The 23680-nt window shown below is 43.7% G+C and overlaps 1 protein-coding gene across 2 annotated transcripts in view; it reads left to right on the forward strand.

Moving 5' to 3' along the window:
- The window catches only part of MAP2K5 (mitogen-activated protein kinase kinase 5), a 3489187-nt gene that overhangs the window by 430267 nt on the left and 3035240 nt on the right, over nucleotides 1-23680 (forward strand). The window contains exon 1 of one of the 2 annotated variants that reach the window (XM_044077885.1): nucleotides 20316-20424. The exons of the other annotated variant lie outside the window; for it this stretch is intronic. The gene's annotated coding sequence lies outside the window, so the exon portion shown is untranslated. Of the gene's footprint in view, nucleotides 1-20315; nucleotides 20425-23680 lie in introns of those variants that run through there. 2 annotated transcript variants of the gene reach the window in all.

A 23680-nucleotide genomic window follows, 5' to 3' on the forward strand; every position in this document is an offset into this window, starting at 1 on the left:
CCCCTTCTCTGGAGAAAGCTTCCCATTCATGTAAAGCCAAGGCCTTTCCTGACCATATGCAAGTGCAACCTACATCAATGGATGGTTAATTCTAATTATAATCCTGGTGTTGCACCCATGTCCCTCATGGGTAGAGGCAGTTTGTGTTAGATGACTTAGCATAGGCTCATAACTGTGTGAACTTTGTTCACATAGATATTTAAACTTGTTAAACTTGTGTTAAATTTGGCTAGGCTTTTATGTCATCTTGGAACATTAGCCTAGTACTCTTGTATGAACTTATGAACTCCAGTTCTATCGTAGGTACGGCTATAGTCTGATTGTACATTTCATGAACATAACAGTACATCACATCAGTATTACCTCTTGATAGTTTGCACAAACACATATGCATGCTTGTCAGGATTTCATGCCAGAATAACATTTTCTCTGCCAATATTAGGGGGGCAGTGATTGTGTGGCATATGTCTTGAGGCTTGACATGTGCTTATAGAGTGTACTCCATGTATTGTTTGGGTTGTGAACAAATTATCACAGTGACAGCTTCCTTGCTTATTTTGCTTATTGACACTACACTTTGCACTGCTGTAGTTTCTGTGAACATGGCTGTAGTTGATGCATTACCATCAGTCTCACATAAACCTTTACCATTTATTATAACACAACAGTTCTTATTTCAAACATTTATTGCTGATGCATCAATTTATCCATTGCTATTAAATGTGGCAGATGCATGCAGTACACAGCTGGTGTGTAGGGAATCCACTTATAATAGTGCATTGTTATTCTTATGTCCAATACCTATGTCAGCCAGAGATGCGTTAGTCAAGTGCATTACATTTGGCACAGTGAGCTTGTACATACAGAACTATTCTTTGTTATGCATACCTATTAGGAATTGACAGTGCAGACTTTCCTTCAAGGTATTGTCCAAGATGCATGTGTGATGCGTCTTTCTGTGTTGCACCCATTTTGTACAGAGATCATTTACTACATTGATGCCATAGGTTCTATTGTTGCTTATGTCTTGTCATGCCATCCTTTCAAATGGCCAGTATTGCCCCGAATTCAACTCCAGGTTTAAAACTGTTTCACTTAACACCTCCAAAGTAATTTATTTTTGGAAAAGGGGTGACGAATTCCCCATCTGAAGTAGTTAACTTCATTTGATCAGCAACCTGTGGGTATCGGATCCGATTCGGATCCGAGCCGGCAGCTTTCCTAGCAAAATATCCGAGCTCCAAGCTCCTCCCCTACCCATAATACCCTGCTACCTCCCTCTTGTCCTCAGATCTCATTTGCCGCGGCTTCTTGAAGCATCTGAGAACGAGCTCCTAGCATTGGGTTTGTGAGTTAAAGTAGAATGTTTAAACTTTTTTCCTTAAAAACCTCTGTAGAATTAGTGTGTGTGGTACCCTTTTCTCCCTTAATCTATTTGGGTAGTTTTTTCGTGTTAGCTTAGTGTATATTTTAATTTCCCTCCCCCTTTCTGTCTGTGTGAGAAGGTGTGTGCGTGTGGGCCTGTTCTTTTCAAAATGTCTGAAGGCCCAAAAGCAATTTTTTCTAAATGCTCCAAGTGTGGCCATAAGCTGTCCCCAGTGGATGGCCACACTCGGTGCGTTATTTGCCTTGTCAGGCTGCACTATCTGTGCAGCCTTTAACCCCAGGGTTTTGAGGGATAGGCAGACTAAGCTAATCCTTGCGGGCCTTTTGCCCCCTGATTCGGCTACGTCCTCCCCCCCCCCCCTCTGTGGCGCCAGCCTCGGCTGCAGCTGCTCTACCGATCGTTTCCGCTCCCCAGGCTGGGATTCAAACTCCCTCTTTGGCTCAGGCGGAAAGGGACACCAGGAAAAAAGACAAGGAGCGTGACAGGGACCGACATCGTAGTCACAAGAGATGGGCCGATTCATTTCCCTCGGCCCCGCCGTCTAAGCAGCTCGCCTTCCCCCTTAAGGTCTCCGGGTCTTCCCCTTCCAGGCTTCATTTTCCACGTTTCTCCCCAGAGCCAGAGGAGGAGACCTGGTCACCTTCGAGGTTGTCCAGGCGGCCTTCCCGGCCAGCCTCGGCAGCCTCATCCAGGATAACCAGAAGTTTATCCGACGTGGACATGGACCGGATGATGCGTCGATTTCTTCAGGCCCAGCTGCAGGGGCAGCTCGACCCCATTCTTTGCCTCCATTGCTCCTTCTCCGACCCGCTATCGGGGTTCGGAGCTGTTGGATCCAAGTAGCTTCAGAGCCGGGGTGGTGTTGGCGCCGACCGTGTTTCCTACTTAGGCGCCGACTGCACCTTCGAGTTTGTCGGATCCATTTTCGGATCCGAGCTCTCGAGGCCGTGAGATGAGCGTCGAATCCGGAGGGGTCAGTTTGTCTTCGGCTCCATTGAGGTCGGAGCTCACTGTCCTTTCGGATCCAATCAGGTCATCTCCGGCACCGATCCACACTCTGGATCCGAGGGGGCTGCTTTCGGATCCTAGGGAAAGCAGCTCACCCTTGGCATTCCACATCATGGAGAGGGTCTTTTCGAGGGATTCGAGGCCCCAGGCTCTTGCTACGGATCCACCCGCCATTCCCCCTCAGACAGGCCTGTCTTCCATCATCCGGCCCCAGGGACAGCCTGTGCCTACGTCCCAGATGGTTCCCGTAGAGGAACAGGACATTGTTGGTGAGCCCTCCTCGGACAGCCCCCCCGAGGAGGTCCCTCACAAACGAAAGTGCAAGAGGAGGCACTTGGACTCACCCGAGTCCCTCACAGAAGACACGGACTTGGAGGAAGGGGAAGGTTCCCCCAGGTCACCCCCCGAGGACGTCTCCTTTGGAGACATTATGGAAATGCTTCGTATTAGAGGGGGTGGTCAGCCCAAAAGCCTTCCTTGGATGAGTCTGTGTTTCTGAAGGTGTTCAACGCAGGCCCATCTACCTCTTGGGTGTCCCCTCCCGCCGATACCCTGGTGGACCTCATAACTACCAGGGCATGGAAGGAGCCGGACACTGTGGAGCCAATACACAAGAGACCGGACAGGATTCTCAGCCCCCCCCCCCCCCACAGACAGGACAGTTTGGAGCAAAGGTGCCCTGGTAGATGCCATGGTGGTGGTGGCTGCCACCAAGAAGGAATTGGCACAGGAGAGTTCCTAGGTACATCCTCCAGACAAGGAGTCTCGGACGATGGACCGCCTCGGATAGCGGATGTTCGCTTCAGCGACCTTCTCTGTCAGGTTGCTGAACTATATGGCACACGTGATTCAACTCCAGCAGGACCTAATCAAAGAGTATGCTGGGTCACCCCCAGAGTCCATGTCGACCAAGGACAAACGGAACTTCTCGGCTCGAATGGCCACTCTTAAGTCTATCACGAACACCTCTATGCGGCTTCTCTCCCATGTCACGGAGGGAGCGGCTAGAGCCACCGGAGCAGGCATTGTCTTACGACGACAGGCCTGGCTCCGTCTCTGCGACTTTGCAGAACCCTTCAAGGCATCCTTCGCTAATGCCCCTTTTGACGGTTCTACGCTTTTCGGCAAAACTGTCCGCGATACGCTACTCCAGAGCGAGAAGGACAGGAAAACGTCTGCCATCGGGATCCGCTTCTCGGCTCCTCGGAGGTCCTTCTCCAGGAACCAAAGAGGACAGAAGTAGATGTGGTTCCGGAAATCCCAACAATCCCGTTTCGCTCCGGACCCTTCGTCCTTCAGAGGCAGAGGAGGACAGGGTGGACGCCGTCCCAGAGGCAGGGGGGGGGGCGAAGAATTTCGGGATGAGGGAACCTTTTTACGATCGACCCGCGCAGAAACCCTGAGGGGTTGCCCAACTGGTCCTCTCTGGAGGCAGTCGGGGGGCGCTTCTCTGAGCATCTAGCACATTGGGAGTCCATTAAGACAGATCGCTGGGTGCTCCGGATCATATCCAGAGGTTACTCAATTTGTTTCCTAAGTTCTCCTCCCCGATGTACCACCCAATCAGAGGGAGGTCACAGCCTTCGAAATAAAAGAGCTACTAAGAAAAAGAGCCATCCAGCATGTCCCCCCCCCCCCCCCGATCCATCCAGATCAGGCTTTTACTCCAGATTCTTTTTGGTGCCAAAATAGATGGGGGACTTACGGCCAATTCTCGACCTGTCCACACTGAACATGTCATTCGCCAAAGAAAAGTTCCGGATGGTCACCATTCAATCCATTCTCCCACATTTACAGGAGAATGACTGGATGTGCTCCATAGACCTCAAGGATGCGTACTACCACATTCTAATAGACAGGCGATCCAGGAGGTTTCTCCGCTTTCGGCTGGGAGCCAGCCATTATCAGTTCAGGGTCCCACCCTTCGGTCTCACCACAGCCCCAAGGGTGTTCACCAAGGTCATGGCAGTTGTAGCGGCCCACCTGGGGCTTCAGGGAATACAGGTTTTTCCTTACCTGGATGACTGGCTCCTAGCCACCCCCACCAGGCATCTACTATGTTCAGCAAGGGACTATTTCCTACATCTCGCCTGCCATCTAGGGATCACGATCAACCACAAGAAATCCTCCCTTCAGCCTACTCAGATCTTGGATTTCATAGGGGCCAGGTTAGACACAATTCAGTCCAAAGTCTTTCTGACGTCATACAGACTCCGCAATCTAAACCTCCACGTTTTGACTCTTCTACAGTCCTCGGCCCCTCCAGCGGAGTTAGTCCTGAGGGCTCTGGGGTTCATGGCAGCGGCCATCAACCTGTCACCGCCCACACGTCTGAATATGAGGATTCTCCAGTGGACATTTTACAGGTCCAGTGGTCCATCCTACGACAACCCTTGTCTTCCCCTATTCCCCTCAGCAGGGTTTGCAGGGAATCTCTACTTTGGTGGCTCCATTCCAGGCACCTCCGGAAAGGGCGCCCTTCTCCATGTCCCCACCCCAAGTCACAGTGACCACGGACGCGTCTCGCCTCGGGTGGGGGCATTGCATGGGCAGAACCGTCCAAGGCACGTGGACTCACACAGAGACCTTTTTGCATATCAGTGATGTCCTTCAAGAATGCAACTGCAGTCCTGACATATGGGTTGTCCTGCCTCAGGCAGCCGTTCGGTCGGCCGGATTCCAAAGTCTGGGTCCGGCGTCGGCTGATGTCGCCTCCTCCCCGACGTCAGAGTGGCTGGGGTATAAAAGCATCAGCGGAAGCCATCTTCTTCAGTCTTTCTTGCCGCGCAGTGCCCGAAGCAGAAGCAGTTCGCAAGTGCCGGTCGGCCAGCTCCTGTGTTTTCAGATACTGAAGTCATCAAAAACTAAGTATCCCGTTGGGGAACCTTTTCTTGCCTCAGCCGATGTCAGACAAAACTGAAAAAGTTAATAATTGTTTGTCTTGTGGTAAACAAATACCTCATAAGGACTTCCATTCTTACTGCCTTCCCTGCCTCGGCCCAGACCACGATGTCTCGGCCTGTGCTTGCTTCAATAAGTGCACACTTAGGCGCCGGGCAGAATTTGCTGAAGACTTTTTTGGGGAAAATTACTCCTATATCATGCCGTCGGAACTTCCGACAGCACACGTTTCCAAAAAACCGAAGGACCGGGACCGACCTTCGCGGCCCGCGACTTCCACCGACACCACGCCTAAGCCTACCACGGGTGCATCGGTCTTTTCGGAGGCGGTAATTCAACCGCTCCAGGCCGACGACACCGCTTTACCGCACACTTCGGTCCCGGAGGCTTCCTCGGTGCCAGTTGTTGTTTTTCCTCCTGAAACCGAAGCCCAAGATTTGCCTGACACCATACCGGTGGACAAAGTTACTCCAGCACGTGGGGCAGCTAGGCCTCCTGTGTCTATGTCCATCAAGGCCTACACATGTGCTAAGGCTGCCAGCCAAGCTAAGTCTCATCCTCCTAAATCTTTTTCACAGACTCTCACTTCGGATAAACAGATCATGACTTTAGCTGCAGATCTAATTTCTTTAATCAGGGGCTCTCAGGCTCATCCAGACAGAGGTTCTCGGCCGCCTTCAGACAAAAGGCCTAGGGTTGAGCAGACAGATACCCTTTCTTCAGATGAAGCCTCTGGTGAGTCAGGCCTTTCTGATTCCCAGGAAGAACCCTTCCCGGCCTATGAGGATTCTGATGCAGATGAATCCATTCCCTCTGCCTCTCCTCCTGAGGATATTTCTTTCGGGGAAGTTCTACACTCCATGAGAGAGCATTTTCAGTGGCAGGGCCAGGATTTCTCGGACTCCAGGAAAAGGCTTCGGATATTCCTTAAGTTACCCCAGCACAGGCCTTTAGCTATTCCCCCAGTGTTAGATGTATTGGATGATGTGTACTCAGACTCCAGTACTTCTCCTGATTCTCTCCCTCCTGCTCCTGTCAAGCCTGACAGATATTATAGGGTTCCTGAAACTCATAAGCATCTCTTTAAGGCCCACTCTGTTGACCTAGAAACTATTTCTCAGGGGCCCAAAGGAGTGGCCACTTCCACGATCAAGAATCCTTTGCCCGCAGACAGGGAAGCTAGGTCCCTGGAGAGGTGGGATAAGAAAGTTTATACCTCTACCACCCTTGCCATGAGGGCTCTTAACTGTCTTTTTCCTATGTTTCAGTATCAGGATTTTCTGATGGATGATTTGCAGAAAAAGTTAGCCTCTCCTGAGCCTTTAGATAGAAAGGCTTTGCAGGATTTGGTTCATAATACTCAGCAGGTTAGCAATCATTTTCTTCAGTGTGGTTATGATGCATTGGAAGCTTCATGTAGGGCAGCTATGACAGGGGCCGTCATACGTAGACATGCTTGGTTGAAAGAACAGTCATTGCCAGACCATGTTAAAGTAAAGCTTCTAGATGCGCCTCTGGAAAAAGATAAGCTATTTGGTGCTAATGCACAGGGTGTGTTGAAATCAATTGAGGAAAAGGCTAAATCAGTACAAACAGTCAAAGATTTCCTCCAGGTTCAGCCACCAAGGTTCAGCAGGAATTGGCCTTCGAAGAATTGGTCCTTTCCAGACACTGACAAGTTTCAAAGGGGAAAAAGCAGGCGTGCTCGAGGTAGAGGGCAATTCTGAGGCTCCTACAGGGGCCGCCAATGGCAACCAACTAATCAGAGAAGTGGCACAGGGACTCCCACTGCTCCACAGGGACAATCACAATGACTTGTCTTTGACACCGCTGACCAAGGCTCAAAGAGAAGCTCCTTTAGGCGGAAAGTTATCCTTATTTTCAAAAAATTGGCACGTTTTTACAAAGGACGGATGGATTTTGAACATAATAGACAAAGATTACAGGTTCCACTTCCATACCTTACCAACAAGACAAGGCATGCCAAACCTGCCACACAATCAAAGGGCAGAGGCACTCATACAAGTTTCAAAGCTGCTACAAATCAAAGCAATAGAAAAGGTTCCTCCTCAGGAACAAGGCCAGGGATTCTACTCAAGACTGTTCCTTGTTCCAAGAAAAGAAAAGCAATGAAGACCTATACTGGACTTGTCCGCTCTAAACACTTTTCTCATTGTGCCAAAATTCAAAATGCTGACGTTACAGCAACTTCTTCCCATGCTGGGCAAGGGGTCTTGGCTGGTTACTCTGGACCTCAAGGAGGCATACCTGCATGTCCCAATCAGACACAGCTGCAGAAGATACCTCCGATTTCTTGCAGGGTCAGAGCATTATCAATTCTCAGCATTGCCTTTTGGCTTATCTACTGCGCCCAGAGTATTCACGAAATGCCTGGCATCAGTAATTGCACATTGCAGACTTCAGGGGATACAAATATACCCTTATCTGGACGATTGCCTTATACAAGCGGACAGCCAGCAAGCCTTGATAAGAAACTTGGACTATGTCATTCACTTACTGCAGGCTTTGGGATACACAGTCAACATTCAAAAATCAAGACTACTGCCATCCCAACAAATAATTTTTCTAGGAGCCAAACTGGACACAAATTCACAAATGGCTTTCCTCACAGAAGAAAAACAAGAACAATTACCAGATTACTTCAAAAGCCTAGCAAAGCACACCCAGATGACTGCAAGGAAAATCCTGCAGGCCCTGGGTTTCATGGCATCTTGCATTCTCCTGATCCCACTGGCAAGACTACACATGAGAAAACTACAATGGTACCTAAAAAGTCTATGGTCTCAACACAGCCACAACTTAGAAGCAATTATTCCACTCATTCCATGTCTACAAAAGGAATTTTTGTGGTGGGCACAAGCAAGCCAGATAAACAAAGGCATGTCTTTCAACAAACCTCAAGCAAGCCAAACCATTACATCAGACGCCTCAGAACATGGATGGGCGGCGTACATGGAGGGCAGATGCATTCAAGGGCAATAGACACCCCGAGAATTGCATCTGCACATCAATCAAAAAGAGATGCTGGCAGTGATTCATGCAATCGAGGCCTTCGGAAAATTTCTTCAACAAGGTCATCTGCTAATAAAGACAGACAACACCACTGTTATGTGGTACATAAACAAGCAGGGAGGCACTCATTCTTACCCCCCTTTGCAGACTAACAGTGACTCTTTGGGAAAAGTCCCTGAAACTGAACTTACAGTTGCAATCCCAGTTTGTTCCAGGCAGGGACAATATTCTGGTGGACAGTCTAAGCAGAAACATTATGGACCCCCACGAATGGATGTTGCATCCAGACATTTTTTCACAAATAACTCATGCATGGGGAAGGCCGGACATAGATCTCTTTGCCTCACACCACAATCATCTGAAAAAGTTCTGCTCAAGGACACACCATCCTCAAGCCTAGAGAATAGATGCTCTCTCCTTCAGTTGGAATCCTCTAACAATCTATGCATTCCCGCCTCTACCATTAATGACCAAGGTGTTACTGAAGATCAAAGCAGAACAACCAAAAGGCATTTTGATAGCTCCAGACTGGCCAAGACAGCACTGGTACCCATTACTAAGGAGCATAACTCACACCAGACCGTGGCCCCTGCCTCTATGGCCTCTACGTATAACTCAGCACAATTACAGGACTGTTCATCCAAACCTGCAAACATTGCAACTGACAGCTTGGAGGGTTACATGACTTTTCCCCATTTTTCTCTCACCAAAAAAGTTCAAGGGATCCTACTGGAAGCACGCAGGCCTTCCACCAGAAAAACTTATTTAGCCAAATGGAAGAGGTTCAACATCTGGAATGCCAACAAGGGTCAGGATGCATCAGTAATGAACATCCCACAGATTCTAGAATACTTGGCAGAAATGTTTCACAGTGGCCTTTCATATTCTTCCATAAAAATACACGCTTCAGCAATTTCAGCAAAATACAACTGTGATCCACCTGTGTTTTCACATCCTTTGCTAAGACAGTTTCTAAGGGGGATAAAGAATATCAAACCTCCAAGAAAACCACCAGTGCCTGCATGGGACCTAAATTTCGTCTTGGAAAAATTAACTCTCCCTCCTTTTGAGCCAGCAGCATCTTCAGAATTGCAATTTCTCTCCTGGAAAACAGTTTTCCTGTTGGCAATTACTTCAGCAAGAAGAGTCTCGGAGATACAGGCCCTCATGGCAGTACCTCCATTTCTCATTTTTCATCAGGACAGAGTCTCTTTAAGAACCAATCCTTCTTTCATGCCAAAAGTGATATCCAGGGTTTCTCTAAACCAAGCAATTCACCTGTCTACTTTCTTTCCCAATCCTCAAAATAAAGGAGAAAAACTTCTGCACACTTTGGACATACACAGACAATTGCGCTATTACTTGGATAGAACAAAGGCCAACAGAAAGTCTGACCAACTATTTGTAGCTTATGCTCCTGGAGTACAAGGGAAGGCAATTTCCAAACAAACAATTTCAAAATGGATTGGAAACTGCATCAGATTCTGCTACTCTTTCCATGGAAAAGGTGTGCCAGCCAATATCAGGCCACACTCCACCAGAGCTACAGCCACCTCCACAGCCTTTTAAGAGGGGTGGCTACAAAGGACATTCTAGAAGCTGCTACATGGAGCTCCGTGCATACATTTTCCAAGCATTACAACCTGCCTTTATATTCCAGATCCCGAGCAGGCTTTGCTTCTGCAGTCCTGCAGGGCATTTTAGCTACACCATCATTATCTTAGATCCTACCACCCCCAGCTTGGCTATGGTATTCAACCCATATGTCAGGACTGCAGTTGCATTCTTGAAGGACATAGTACAGTTTTGTACCTACCATAAATGTAGATGTCCGATAGATATGCAACTGCAGTCAGGTTTTCCCTCCTTCCTACCCCTCTGTAATTATCTTCTTGGGTCCACTCCCCCTTTTTCATATTAGCTGGGGATAGTATTTATGGTGTATCTGTTTATTACTGTTGTGCATGTCTGGAATTTTATCCATTCTCTAAATTTAGCCTTCCTTGGAAGGCACCTGGCATCTGGGGCAAGAAACACTGAAGAAGATGGCGTCCACTGATGCTTTTATACCCCAGCCACTCTGACGTCGGGGAGGAGGCGACATCAGCCGACGCCGGACCCAGACTTTGGAATCCGGCCGACCGAAGGGCTGCCTGAGGCAGGACAACCCATATGTCAGCACTGCAGTTGCATATCTATCGGACATCTACATTTATGGTAGGTACAAAACTGTACTTTCTGGAGATGAGGGCGGTGCTTCTAGCGTTGCAGGCTCTCCATGCCCTTCTTCCTCTAGGGATATTGCAATTCAAACGACAACATGTCAGTGGTCTGGTACATTAACAAGCAAGGGGGAACCGATCTTACCCACTTTGCTGAGAGGCCATGAGAGTGTGGGAATGGGCGATATCCACCAACCGCTTTCTCATAGCAATGCACATACCGGGTCAGTCAAACATTCTAGCGGACAAGCTGAGTCGAACTATCCTCTCACCCTATGAGTGGTCTCTGAACCCCTTAGTAGCGAAACAGATCTTCCTCAGATGGGGTCAACCTTGCTGCGATCTGTTCGCGTCGCCATCAAACGCAAAGTGCAGCGAGTTTTTCGCTCTTAATTCCCCCACCAGGGGAAACCCCCAGAGATGCTCTGGTTCATGCTTGGCCATCCGGTCTTCTTTATGCTTATCGTCCTCTTCCGTTGATGACAAAATTCTTGCAGAAAGCTCGTCGGTTGGGGAGCAGAGTTATCCTCATAGCCCCATTCTGGCCTCGTCAAACTTGGTTCCCATGCCTACGGTCTCATCTAGTGCATCCTCCCTGGATCTTAGATCCCCTTCCGGATCTGATTTTCTCAACCCTTGGGATTGAAGACCCCTGACCTGGACAACCTCAAGCTCTCGGCTTGGTTGATCCAGTTCCCTTAATGGCTAGCACTCCCGGTATCTCATCCTCAGTTAAGGCTAGCCTGGTGGCCGCTCATAAGCCTTCTACCAGGAAAGTCTACAAGACTAAATGGAAGCGGTTTTCTATCTGGGCGGAGCATAGGAATTTGAATCCTTTTACGGCTCCTATTCCAGCAGTCCTCGACTTTCTATCCCACATTTTTCATCGGGGGCTAGTTCTTCAACTGTTAAAGTTCAATTGGCAGCTATTTCCCACTTTCACATTGGAAACAATTTTGGCTCCCTAGCCTCCTCTAAGATCTGCAAAACCTTACTGAAAGGTACCTTTCTTTTGAGACCCCCCTGTTAAGGATGCAGTTCCTCCATGGGATTTAACCCTAGTTCTCCAGGCTCTGACTGGTCCCCCTTTTGAGCCTGCAGCTTAGGTCGACTTAAAGTATGTATCTTGGAAAACTGCCTTCCTGATTGCTATTACTTCAGCTAGAAGGATATTGGAGCTTCAGGCTCTTTGTAGTAAGCCCCCATACATAATTTTTCATAAAGACAAGAGTTTCCCTCAGGACTAATCCTTCCTTTCTACCTAAAGTGGCTTCCGAAGCCAACATCAACCAATCCATCAATCTGCCTGTCTTCTTTCCTAATTATCACAACAAAGGAGAGTATAGACTTCATTGCCTGGATGTACATAGACAGTTGCGATTTTACTTACACAGAACGTTTGTTTTTTGAAAATCGGAACAGCTCTTTGTCTCATTTGCTAAGTCCTGTTTGGGTAAACCAGTGACAAAGGTAACCTTAGCTAGGTGGATTTCCCAATGCATTCTTCTTGCATACAAGTGGTCGACCGGAGCCCGTTCGGGTTCGGGCACATTCTACCCGTTCTGTGGCTACTTCTGCGGCCTTCTGGTCGAGGGTCCCTTTGGATGACATTTGTTCAGCAGCTACTTCGGCTTCCTGTCATACTTTTATTACACAGTATAAATTGGATCTGATTTCCAGAGGAAGGGCATCTTTTGGCCCTGCAGTGCACCGGAATATCCTTCCATAAGGACCTCCCAAGTTGTTCGTAGCTGGGGACTCTGTCCCACAGGTTGCTGCTCAAATGAAGTTAACTTCTTCAGATACAGAAGCTATGTACTCACCATAACGTTCCATCTGAGTAGGTAACTTCATTTGTCAGCAACCAACCCTCCCTCCGTCCCCCTGACCTGTAGTTCGTCCTTAAAGGATCATTGTTTTTCATTTCCCAGATGATATCAGGTTAGGATGTTCAGGTATTTTTTCCTTGTGTTATGGTAGTATTCTGTGATACTATGGCAAACTCGATCTGAGTTCTAGAGGGAGGTAGCAGGGGTATTATGGGTAGGGGGAGGAGCTTGGAGCTCGGATCTTTTGCTAGGAAAGCTGCCGGCTCGGATCTGATACCCACAGGTTGCTGACAAATGAAGTTACCTACTCAGATTGAACGTTATGGTGAGTACATAACTTCTTTTTATAGGATACTGACAGTCATTGCAGTTGTCCACATCTGTTCCTGCAGAACATGTGTAATAACTTAAACTCACATATTCTGGCAATGTCACAGATTAACCTTGTTACTTTTAAATTGTTCCTGATTGTGCCTGCTTCTGACAGCAGTTGTCCATGAGTCTGTTGCTGTGTCTCCATGATTAGTTGTGAGGTATGCTGGCATTCTAGTCATATTCAAGCAAGTCATTTTGAAGGTCTTCACAACATCCCCTAATTTAATTACGTGTATATATATATATATATATATATATATATATATATATATGTTTATACTGTCGTGTGGTGATACACATGTACTCGCAAAGGAGATGTGATCAACATTATGTACTGTGTTGTCTACATATGTGCTTTATGTTATGCTACTGACTTGTCTTGGAAGTGTACGTAACTTGACATATCTGTCTTGGTTACATTGCCATATTGCACATCCCCCCTTACCACACCTGTCAAGTGTACTTCATTATGAAGAACATTCCTCATTTTGAGTCCCAAAACATCCACGTTCCACATTGCCCCACAATGAAAAGTTCTGCCACACATTTATTGATAGGATTTGTTTAAGCTAATTATCCATGGTAAATTGCACTGAGTCATATTAATTCATAAAAAAGCTATAAATACCAAATATCGCATGACATTTCTAGTTGAATTTGTTAGTAAGCTGTTAGTAAATGTTCCACATTTTGCCCATTTGTTCCACACTGAGAGTCATTGCTCCACATGTTGGAGATGGAAGGTTAAGAGCTTTGCCGCTTCCTATTTATTTATTTCTGTCATTCATGTCTGTGGCCATTTTAATTAGCACACTTTCCCTGTGTAGTGTTTTTATGTTGCATTGTATTTACCCTTGCTGGTAACCTCAACAGCTGTTATGTCAGTCTGCAAAAACTTGGCAGTGTACATTGCATGGAGTGCACTTTTTTATATTGTGTTCATACTGCAGTTGTTGCAGTATTTTCAGCCCTGGAAATCATTGCGGCTGACACACAATCATGCGCTGCAGGTTTGCCCATAGGCAACTTGTATGCATCTTCTTTCTGTTTGTACTGCTCTTCATGGTTTTCTGGAATAAACCTTGCTTGTATTCGTGTAAACGTTATGCATGGCATGTGTATGCTATTAGCACTACTGCTCATCATGCAAACACGTAAACTCAGTGTAGGCTTTGCGTGAATATTATGCAGAGTTTATTGAATCCATGGGAATACTTTCTTGTACCTGTCTGTTATGGGATGGTATCTATACTGTTGTAAGTTGCAGTGACAGTCTCTTTGGTACTTAACATTGTGTTCTATGGTTAGAAGATTGGATGGAGTCCTAAGACCTCTGATTCCATGGGTAATAAGACATCAGTTTTGTTGCTTTAGTAGAAATTCCATAAAACAGTAATACATTTTGTAAAAATATGAATATGCATGTTTTTATATGTAGGAGTACTGGTGTGTTACATAATGCAAACAGGCTGAGGAAATGTTCTTACAGTGGTTATGTTATCAACAATCTAATAGTTACTTTGACTGACTTACGTAGATTCTTGAAAAAGCTAGTAGATGTTTGAGTTAAACCAATGTATTTAGAGATGTTTATAGTAAAGATGAGGTTGATGACCTTATTTGATGGTAATGCTTGGAATTCTAGACTGAGGTGTGGGGACCTCCATGCCTGTTTAGAGACTATTACAAGCAAAGACTTCTTGAATTAACAATGGTTTATGAATATGATGAATATGACTTTAAAATGCCAGGGGTAAGTTGAGGTAGGTAACATGCAACAAAGTGTTAATAGCATAGTAATCTGATTATATTTATCATAACCAGATGTTACTAAACATGATGTGTATGTATGTGTGTGTGTGTCAAGAATTAAGCTGATGCAGTTTGGTCAGCTAAACAGGTAGTTGACAGCTCTGCAAAACTGCTCCATTAGTGTGGTGTGGGAATATGCCCTTTCCCCAATATCATGTGACCTTGGAGTTAGATAATAAAATCATCAGGGTGTATGGGGGTGCATCAGTGTTTTTAACTTGCATGCTTCGAGGTGATCTCTTGGTGCACGTGTAGTGATTTGTCAACTTTTTTGACTACCTTTTGTTGATGTTACCGATGTTGACATTTGGCTGTTTATCAGTGCTTGACTATAGTTAGATGGAGATCTAATTTAGCATACATTTCAAATAGCCAAAGGGAGTGATGGGAGGACAGCTGGTGAGGAGGAGTGTATGCTTATTTTCTTCTTTAGTTATCTAAAGATAAAATTATAGGTACAGCTTTGCCTGGTGGGTGAGCTGATTTTACCAACCTGCATGTTTATGGAATAGTTTGCTTCATGGGTATAATTGTTGTTCCACATTTAGTTCCACAAAATTAAATACTGTTGAGTTGTTTTTATTGCAGTGTCTGATAGGCTTTATTACAGGAATAAGATGTAAATGGCAAGTTGTCATAGAGAAATTTATAACAAGTAGTAGATGGGTTTGATAACATTGAGTGTTAATTAAGCAATAACCCACGCCTGGGTGTGGGTAATGCTGGATTTACCCATGGTTGGTGTAGTTTGGTCACGAGGGCGAAGCCCGAGTGGCCAAACAAAGACAACCGTGGGTAAATCCAGCATTACCCATACCCAGAAGTGGGTTATTGCTATTATACAATGACATTATTTAAGAAAACAAATACTTACTTTATAAATAATGGCATTGTGTAATGCCTCCATGCTGCCCTTCCGCAGCTGTCTGGTATTCTGCGGCAGTTCTGATGTACTGCGTATGCTTATGCAGTACATCAGAGCTGTGGGTGGAAGCAACGGAGAAAGCAAGATCTCTGTTGCTTTTTACAGAGTGTCTCGCTATGTTAAAGGAGTTTAACATAGCGAGACAGCTTTAAAAAAAGCAACGGAGATTCTCCGTTGCTTTTTTTTTTAAAGCTGTCTCGCTATGTTAAACCCCTTTAACATAGCGAGACAGCTTTAAAAAAAGCAACGGAGAAAGGAAGATCTCCGTTACTTTTTTTAAAGATGTCTCGCTATGTTAAACTACTCTAAAATAGCGAGACAGTTTCTAAAAAGCAGTATTAGTATAAGTCTTTGATTTACAACATGCACGCTGACCAATCAGCCTGCACGTTTTGGAATAGTAATGGGGGGTCGTTGTATAATGGGCAGGTTAATCCAGCTGAAAGGAGTAGAGTGAGTTGTGGCTTTACAGGAGACGCATTTGGATGGACAGGAACATGATACATTTGTAAGAGAAGCTGTAATGAGCTAATTTTCTGTATGTGAAATGTAAATGCATGAGTTGTGAGGATCTAGTAATTTTTAACCAGATTTTTAGTTAGGAAATAATTAGGTGGTAGAAAGGTGTTTTCTTATTCATTATGACTTCTTATAAATTGTTTATTTATGGTTGTGCAGTTGCCTGTGTTTAATTTTAAATACTTGTGGTTATCTATTTATTTACCTGTTTGTCTCTTTATTAAGAGAAGGGTAGTAATATATGTTAGTACAGGACTGTGGCGTAGATCTCTGAAAAGCGAGAATACTGCTTTGTTAATATTACTGTCAGTTTTTGTATTTTTTTGGCTTTAAAGGCTTAATCTGGAATGGTGTCAGCCCTACCATAAAGCAGAAGTGTGTAGTACAAGAAGGCCTTACTAGCCTATCTTGTCAATTGTATATGTTTGAATGCATGAATTCAGTACTTAACTCAGATTATAGTTATTGTGGATAAGGTAACATTGTAGGGTAATGAATATAGAGGGATGTAAGAAGGGCTTCCCAGGACCCTTTACTCTGCTGTGTGGTTTGTTCATTGTGGAGCTATGTGGGTGTGGATGGTATGAGCCTATAGCCTAGTATGATGCTGCATATTGTCTGTACAATGTTATTGTCAAACTTCACTTATGTCGTTTGTAGGGATACAAATTTTTATTTTAGTTTGACCATATTTTTCACCATGATATGTTTGGCAGAAGAGTGGATCAATGTACTGTAGCCCCTGTCCCTTACATAATGGTGGCAGTGGTATGGATTGTGAGACCACAGAGTCCCATTGCATTTATTGGTTTGCAGTGATTGGGAAATTTTCATTAGATTTGTTTGACCTCCAAAACAGTTTTATCACCAGAGGAGTATGCATAGTGGTACCACAGTGTAAATATGCAGATGTGTGTATTTTACAGCATTTATATTATTGTTTTAGTCAGAATAGATAGGAAGCGTGCATGAAAGATGAGCTCTGAAGAATATGCAAAGATGACAGTGACACAACTGGTTAGTAAATGCAAATAAATAAAAAGTGATGCATTCTGCTGGTATGGCCAAGGATAAGATAACTAAATTGGGTGAAGAGATGATTGCACTTAACAATCAGTCCATTAAACCTGGAGATGGCCTCTCTGGGACTGTATTTACATAGCACATTGAAATTGGGCAATCAGTCCACCCCCCAAAAAAAATTATTTTAAAATGCAGATTGAACTGAAGAAACTAGAACTGGAAGTTGAATACCTGGAGGTCAAGGTAGCTTAATAACTGAACCAGTCTAAAGTACTGAGAAAAACAAGAGAGATAAGCTGAAGTTGTAGGATAGAAAAAAAAGGGCAAGCAAAAAGGAGAAAGACACTGCTAGTATGAAAGTGAAGTTTTCACCCTTTTTGAAAGGTATATGATTACTTGTGGGAACTGAACTCTTGATGCCAAGGTGATTTTTAAAGTTGTTTCTTCAGTGTAAAGCAGGGAATGATTTTGAGTCTTATTTTGAGCACTTGTATGCGTCTGTAATAGAATAAGGTCAGGAGGTGAGTTTTTAACCCCACCACACACAGGTAATACAATATACATGCTATGCATGTTACTTCTAAGATAAATAACACTGATTGAACTGATCACACTGATTATTTAAAAACTAAAACAGTACCATTCAGATGCTTTAAAGTAACTGTTGATTATAGATAATGATATAGAGAATATAAGAGAACATCAAAAGGCATTGTCAGTAATTTCATTGCAGAAGTGAGTAATGAGGGCCATGAAGGTCTCCCAACATTTCAAAAGCTGTAACTTATGATAATGGAGCAAGTGCTCAGTATGTTGCCTTAGAATGTGCGAATCTGGTTGAAAGGCCAGGTATGTACCAGTGCTAGGGTGATGGATAGAAAGAGTGACCTCTTTCTAGTACAAGAAGGGGGTTGCTAATGATACAAGTTGCAATAAGGGGCACCCACAGGACAGCCTAAGCCATCACAAAAGGTTTAGAAAAAGAGGGAAGCCACTAATAGTTGCACATGCACAAATCATGGGGTTAAATGTTTTCAGTGCCAAAGTATCTATACCTGAGAGGAAAAGTACCTTAAAAATCAGATGCATCAGAATTATTTTCCAAGTTATTCTCATTAGGAGTAATATATAATTATTGACCATGGGATAGTTAAGGCCATTCTCTAACCAAATAGGATAGGTTAATTCAAGCACAAAAAAGGAAGTTAGCTAGGCTTAAAATGGCCCTCTAGGGCAGCTGGTTTAGTACCTGCCTATGAGCTTGACTCTTTAGTAATATATATGTTGAAAGTTTTATATTTGTTATATTGTATGAAAATGTGTATGATAATGTAAAACACAGTGGTTGAGAAGTGGTCGTACTGTTTGGATGCAATAAATTTGACCTAAAGACCAAATAATTCAGCCTAACTACAGATTGTTGATCCGATATTGTCAAATGTGTTTGTGATGCTGTCCTTGCCATTTAAGCTGCTATTTCTGGTTCTTTTGTTACAAAGTTTAAGTGGCACTGTCAACTCCATGGTGTAGAGGGATAAAGTCCTCAGTACAGGACAGGTGACCAGAAATTGATTTACAGTTTGGGTGCCTGTATGAACCAGTTGGGGAAGATGGGAGTGAGCAGTTGTTGATGGCTTGCCTATCCAGTGAAAGGGAAGAACTTCTGGCTCACAAAATATGACACCTAGCAGGAGCACTAGCTGTTATACTAAGTGGAGTATGAGCCTACTAAGAGCTGTCTGAGTACATTCACACTCATAAGCTGAGGGGAACTCTGCACACAGAGATATGCTTCCCCTTAGGAAGCAGCAATAGTAGAGCTTGGAATAGCTGCTTAGGGGGATGTAGATGTTCTTTTGGTGAGGATAGGCCACCCTTTAGGTCCAGCATGCTAGTCCACTCAGTATCATCTCAGTCTCACCAGAGAATGGTGGGTTAATTGGGATTCCTAGATTGGAATGAATGGGCCGTACTTGTCTAGGTTAGGAATGCCTGGTTTCCCCTCTGAATGAATGAGCTAATTGTGTGTGGGTATAGTAGTCCTCTGGAAGGTTCTGGGGAAGCAAAAAAAAAACATGCAAGTGGCTAAGAACTCAACCTTTTCTTCCCTTAATGACATAAAAGCTTGAATTTGAAATGCACCTTTGACCTCTTGAGAAGTTTTTTTTCTTTTTGGTATACCATTGGAGAAAGTTCCACAGCATTGCAAGCAAAAATGGGAAAACAGTGTACAGTTATAGGCAAAGGTTTCCAGATCTGAAGTAAAATAGAAATTACCTTTTGTACAAGTAAACATTTTCTTGGAAACTAGACATCAGCAGTCTTGAAAGAAGGGTCAGTTTCAAAGGCAACAACAGGGATAGGGGACAGGTGGCAGCCACAACAGCCCACTTGTACCTTTCTCAGAAGGCCAGTTACTTTGTGGGACTATGATCTCAGTTTCAAGCATCAGTTGCCCTTTTTCCTGTCCCGTGCAGTGCAATTGGAAGTTAGATTTTCTCTGTACATAGACTTGAGGCATCTGATATCAGACTGAAAGGTAAGAGAGGTGGTACCAAGGAGATATTCAGTAGATTCTTGCAGAAACCAATACCAGGCACCTATCTCATTTAATTTCAAAAACATCAAATTGTATTTACCATGCCAGTGCTTCAAAACATTCCAGATATCAAAAGAGAAGATCTGGATGCAGACAAAAAACAAGGAGCAGGGTTTTATTCTGAGCTCTTTGTCCAAAAGAAGGAAAACAATATGACTTATCTTGGATCATTCATGCTTGAAAAAAATTATAAAACAAAATATTAAATTATGTTGACTTTGCAGACTGTCTCACCATTCCTGCATCGAGTTACTTTTCTTAGTGATTCTGTTGATGCAAGATACTCTGCCTTCACATCCCAATCCAGAAATTCCACAGGACATTTTTGAGGGTTTCAGAGGCCATATACCTTTTTTATTTTGCTGCGTTGCCTTTTGCCATTTCTCTAGTAACCATAGTGTGTACAAAATGAGTAAACCCAATATGTACACACACAGTACTGAACAGAGTTCATATTCATCCTTATGTAGATGATTTTCTTGTTCAACAGAGGCTGTGGAGCCCTTACTTTTTGCATTTCAAGAGACTGTTCTGTGTTTTTAACAGTTGAGCATTATCCCCAGTTTGCAGAGGTCAGACCTTTTCTTTCAGACAGATGTTAGGTGCAATTTTTGATACAAAGACTTACATTTTGTCTTTCCCTCATAACAGGATTCAAATTATGATGAATTTTGTTCAGTTTATCCATAATGGGAAACAATGTATTGACCAGAAATTCCAGATATTGGGATTCATTTTCTCCTCTATGCCAGTGGTTCCTTTAGAGAAAAATCCAGTGGTATGTCAAGAAGGTAAGTGTCAGAAGAACCATCCATTAGTTCAGTTTCTTTTATTGCCATCATCAGTCAAAGAATTGCTTACTTTTTGGAAGTCACTTTTCTTAGTAGGTCATCCATAAGATATCAGAGTTGCAGGCCCTTAGCTTTAGACTCCCTACATTCCTTTTCAGAAAGATCAGGTATCCCTGAGGATTAACCTTTTTTCCTTGAAAAGCTGCTCTTACAGCTGTCTGTTAACTAGTCTGACATCTTCCTACTTTCTTTCTGAGGACAAACTGTAGGAAAGATTGTGCTGTCCATACCCATTATCTGCACAATCATGATGATACACCAGCTCCTTGCCCTTTTGTAGCAAGTGAGGAAACTTTGGCAGTACCTAAACAAACACTTTCCAAATGCTTTGCTAACTGCATTATCTTGTCTCTAAGTGGTGAATTACTGTTGGAATGTTGCTTCCATTGTGCCATTTGCTGAAAGTTTGCCATGACCATTTTGCCGTTGGTTCACACTTTCACCACTCATTGTTTGGATTGTCATTCTAGGAGCTTGCCCTTTTTTGGCTTCTTTGTTCCTTCAGGATTCAGTCTTCTGAACTCGTGACTTTTAGGCCTCCTTCCATCTTCTGCGTACCTGAGAGATTGGAGTTGCTACCTGAATCTCTTCCCAACAGTGCCACACTGCAGAGGAGCTTGAGAGTCTGACGCAACCGATACATATACTTGCCATATCAGCTGATCCCTGAGAATGTTGTCTGCACTGTTACTTAATACTGTGCTGTCATCTCCCAATGTTTGGATTGCTTCTGCGTGTGGCATCAACAGATGGATTTTTCTGCAAGTCAGGCAAGTGCAACTTGAGCTCATTTTGAAACTGAGGATATCAGTTGTGATTCTTAGAGCAACAAGTCTGAAAGTACTAACATAGGTGTATACTAGGCTAATGGTCACTAGGGCTTTTTGAAGCCTAGGCGTACATCCCAAATCTCTGACGAGTTTTAGTACCCTAGATAAGTGTAGGCAGGGACCTGGGAGATGAACCATTTACATGCTGCCTGTGTCCGTTGGAGAGACAGGTGCCAAAAGAGGGGTGAATTTCCTGTTCTCCATCCAGCTGTCCAAGCTGTGCTTGAAAAATTAGTGGGAGGAGCAGAGAAATAGCTTTTCTCATTTAACTACCAATGTTTAGTGGAATATTTATTTAGTTATAGTGCTTGTTTGACTTGCTGTTCTCTGCCTAACTGTTGCTGATCTGTGTCTGCATTTGATTTTGGATTGGAGTTATTCATTTAAGATTTAGTTATTTTTATTATTTTATCTTTTTTGAATAGTGCATTTTGTTTTGTTCTAAGCTTCTTGTTCTTTTGGAGTTTTAAGAGGTCTTAGCTAGGGTCAGTTAGAAAATAGTTCTTTTGCAGACAGTGAATAACATCCAACTAATTAGTGGGAGGAGCTGAGAAATAGCATCCCTCATTTAACTACAAATATTTACTGGCATCTTTATTTAGTGTGTTTGACTTGTCTGTTTGACTTGCTGTTCTCTGCCTGACTATTGCTCATCCTTGCCTGTAGTTGTTTTTCCCACTGCTGTCGTACTTTTAAACTTGGTCACTTTTGAGTTGCCCGCTATAACTCTGAATCTGATGATGTCTTTTTCATTCTTCCTCAAACAATAAGTTACGTATCCAGTTCTCGGATTTGACTTTGCTAAATACTTCAGACTTTGGATCCAACTCTCGAGCTTCTCCCTCTACCTATAATGCCCTAGTCCATTCCAAATACCCCAGATTTTGTTTGCCACCATTGTCATCCTCTCGGGTGTTTTGTCAAGCTTTTATTGTTTTTTTCATACGTGAAAGTTAACTTTTTTTTCTCTTAACTCATTATATTTGAGTGATGCCTCCAGGTGCATCTGCAGTTAACTCCTACTGACACCTCTAGGCGTCAAATATTGCTTGTTCATATTTGCACCAATAACTCCAAAACCATGCTGTGTACAAGGTTTTAAAAAAATTCCTCTTAAAACTTACACAATAGCAAACTCAACTGCATTAATATTTGACAATCTCCAGTTTCCAGTTGTCTACAAACTTTGTTAGACAGAGATTTTGTCTCCCTGCTTTGAGATCTGAGAAGTAAATACCAAAAAGGAGAGTTCTCAACACTGAACCCCAAGGGACACAGCTGAGGCACCTGCAACCCTCATTGTGTGTATTTCAGCTAATTTAATATCAAACTTACCACCTATGGGTCGAATTTTGAAGTATTTAGCTTTTATATGATGTTAGTATGGAGAATGGTGTTGAAGGCCTTTGCCAAGTCAAGATACACGACTTGTATTGCATAGCCACCGTCTACAGCCTCTGTAACCCTTTCAGAGAAGTTTACTAGATTAAATAAACATAATCTGTCCTTCACAATGCCAAACCTTTGGGGTCAAGTCTAATGAGATTCTTGATATTGAAATTTGAGGTCACTCTTTGCAGATAAGGCTTGTAATCTGATAGGTCTGTAGTTACCCAGGTTGGTTGTAAGGATGCCTTTATGAAGGAGTATCACCACTGTAGTGCGCCACTCATCTGGGACAAAACCAGTAGCGAAATTTTGGTTAAATAATTTAATGATTGTATCTGCAAGGGCATGTTTAACACTATTAATTAAGCAACCAGGTATATTGCTGGGTCCCATGAAGGAAGTATTTTTGTTCTCAAGTAGCACTTTCAGTAAATAATCTTTAGAGATCATTTCAAGGCTTTAAATAGAAGTCTAAGGAGTGAAGTTGAAGCTACATTTGTAAGGATATTGGCAGTGTCTTGAGTCAGAGTAGGGGGCATGATTATGAATGAATGCAGAGCAATGAAGTATATTTTTTTAGACTTCTAGCATAGCCAAAGAAGGATTTATAATTGTCTTTGGCTTGAGAGACCAGCCTGAATTCATTGTCTGTTTTGGTGGATCTGATGCTGTTCTTTAGCACTTGTAATGTTTTTTGATATTTTCCATGAAGAGGAGTTTTGGTTCTAATAAATAATTTGCGAAGTTTCTTTTGTTGTATAGCCGATTTATGGTGGTGGCCCATCAGGATGATTTGTTCTTGAATTTCTCATAATACTTGGTTCTGGTAGGGATTGCTAGGTCTCTGCATTCTTTTCTTAATGGTTAAGAATAAGGTCAAAAGTGCTGTGTCCTGTGGTGGGTTTATTTACCAACTGCTCAAGGGAGTTTGAATTTATTAAACCCAGGAATGTTTGGGCATGTCCTACATTGGTGGT

This window comes from Protopterus annectens, chromosome 7.part0 (genome assembly GCF_019279795.1).
Source record: "Protopterus annectens isolate FY-2018-M chromosome 7.part0, PAN1.0, whole genome shotgun sequence".
NCBI lineage: Eukaryota > Metazoa > Chordata > Ceratodontiformes > Protopteridae > Protopterus > Protopterus annectens.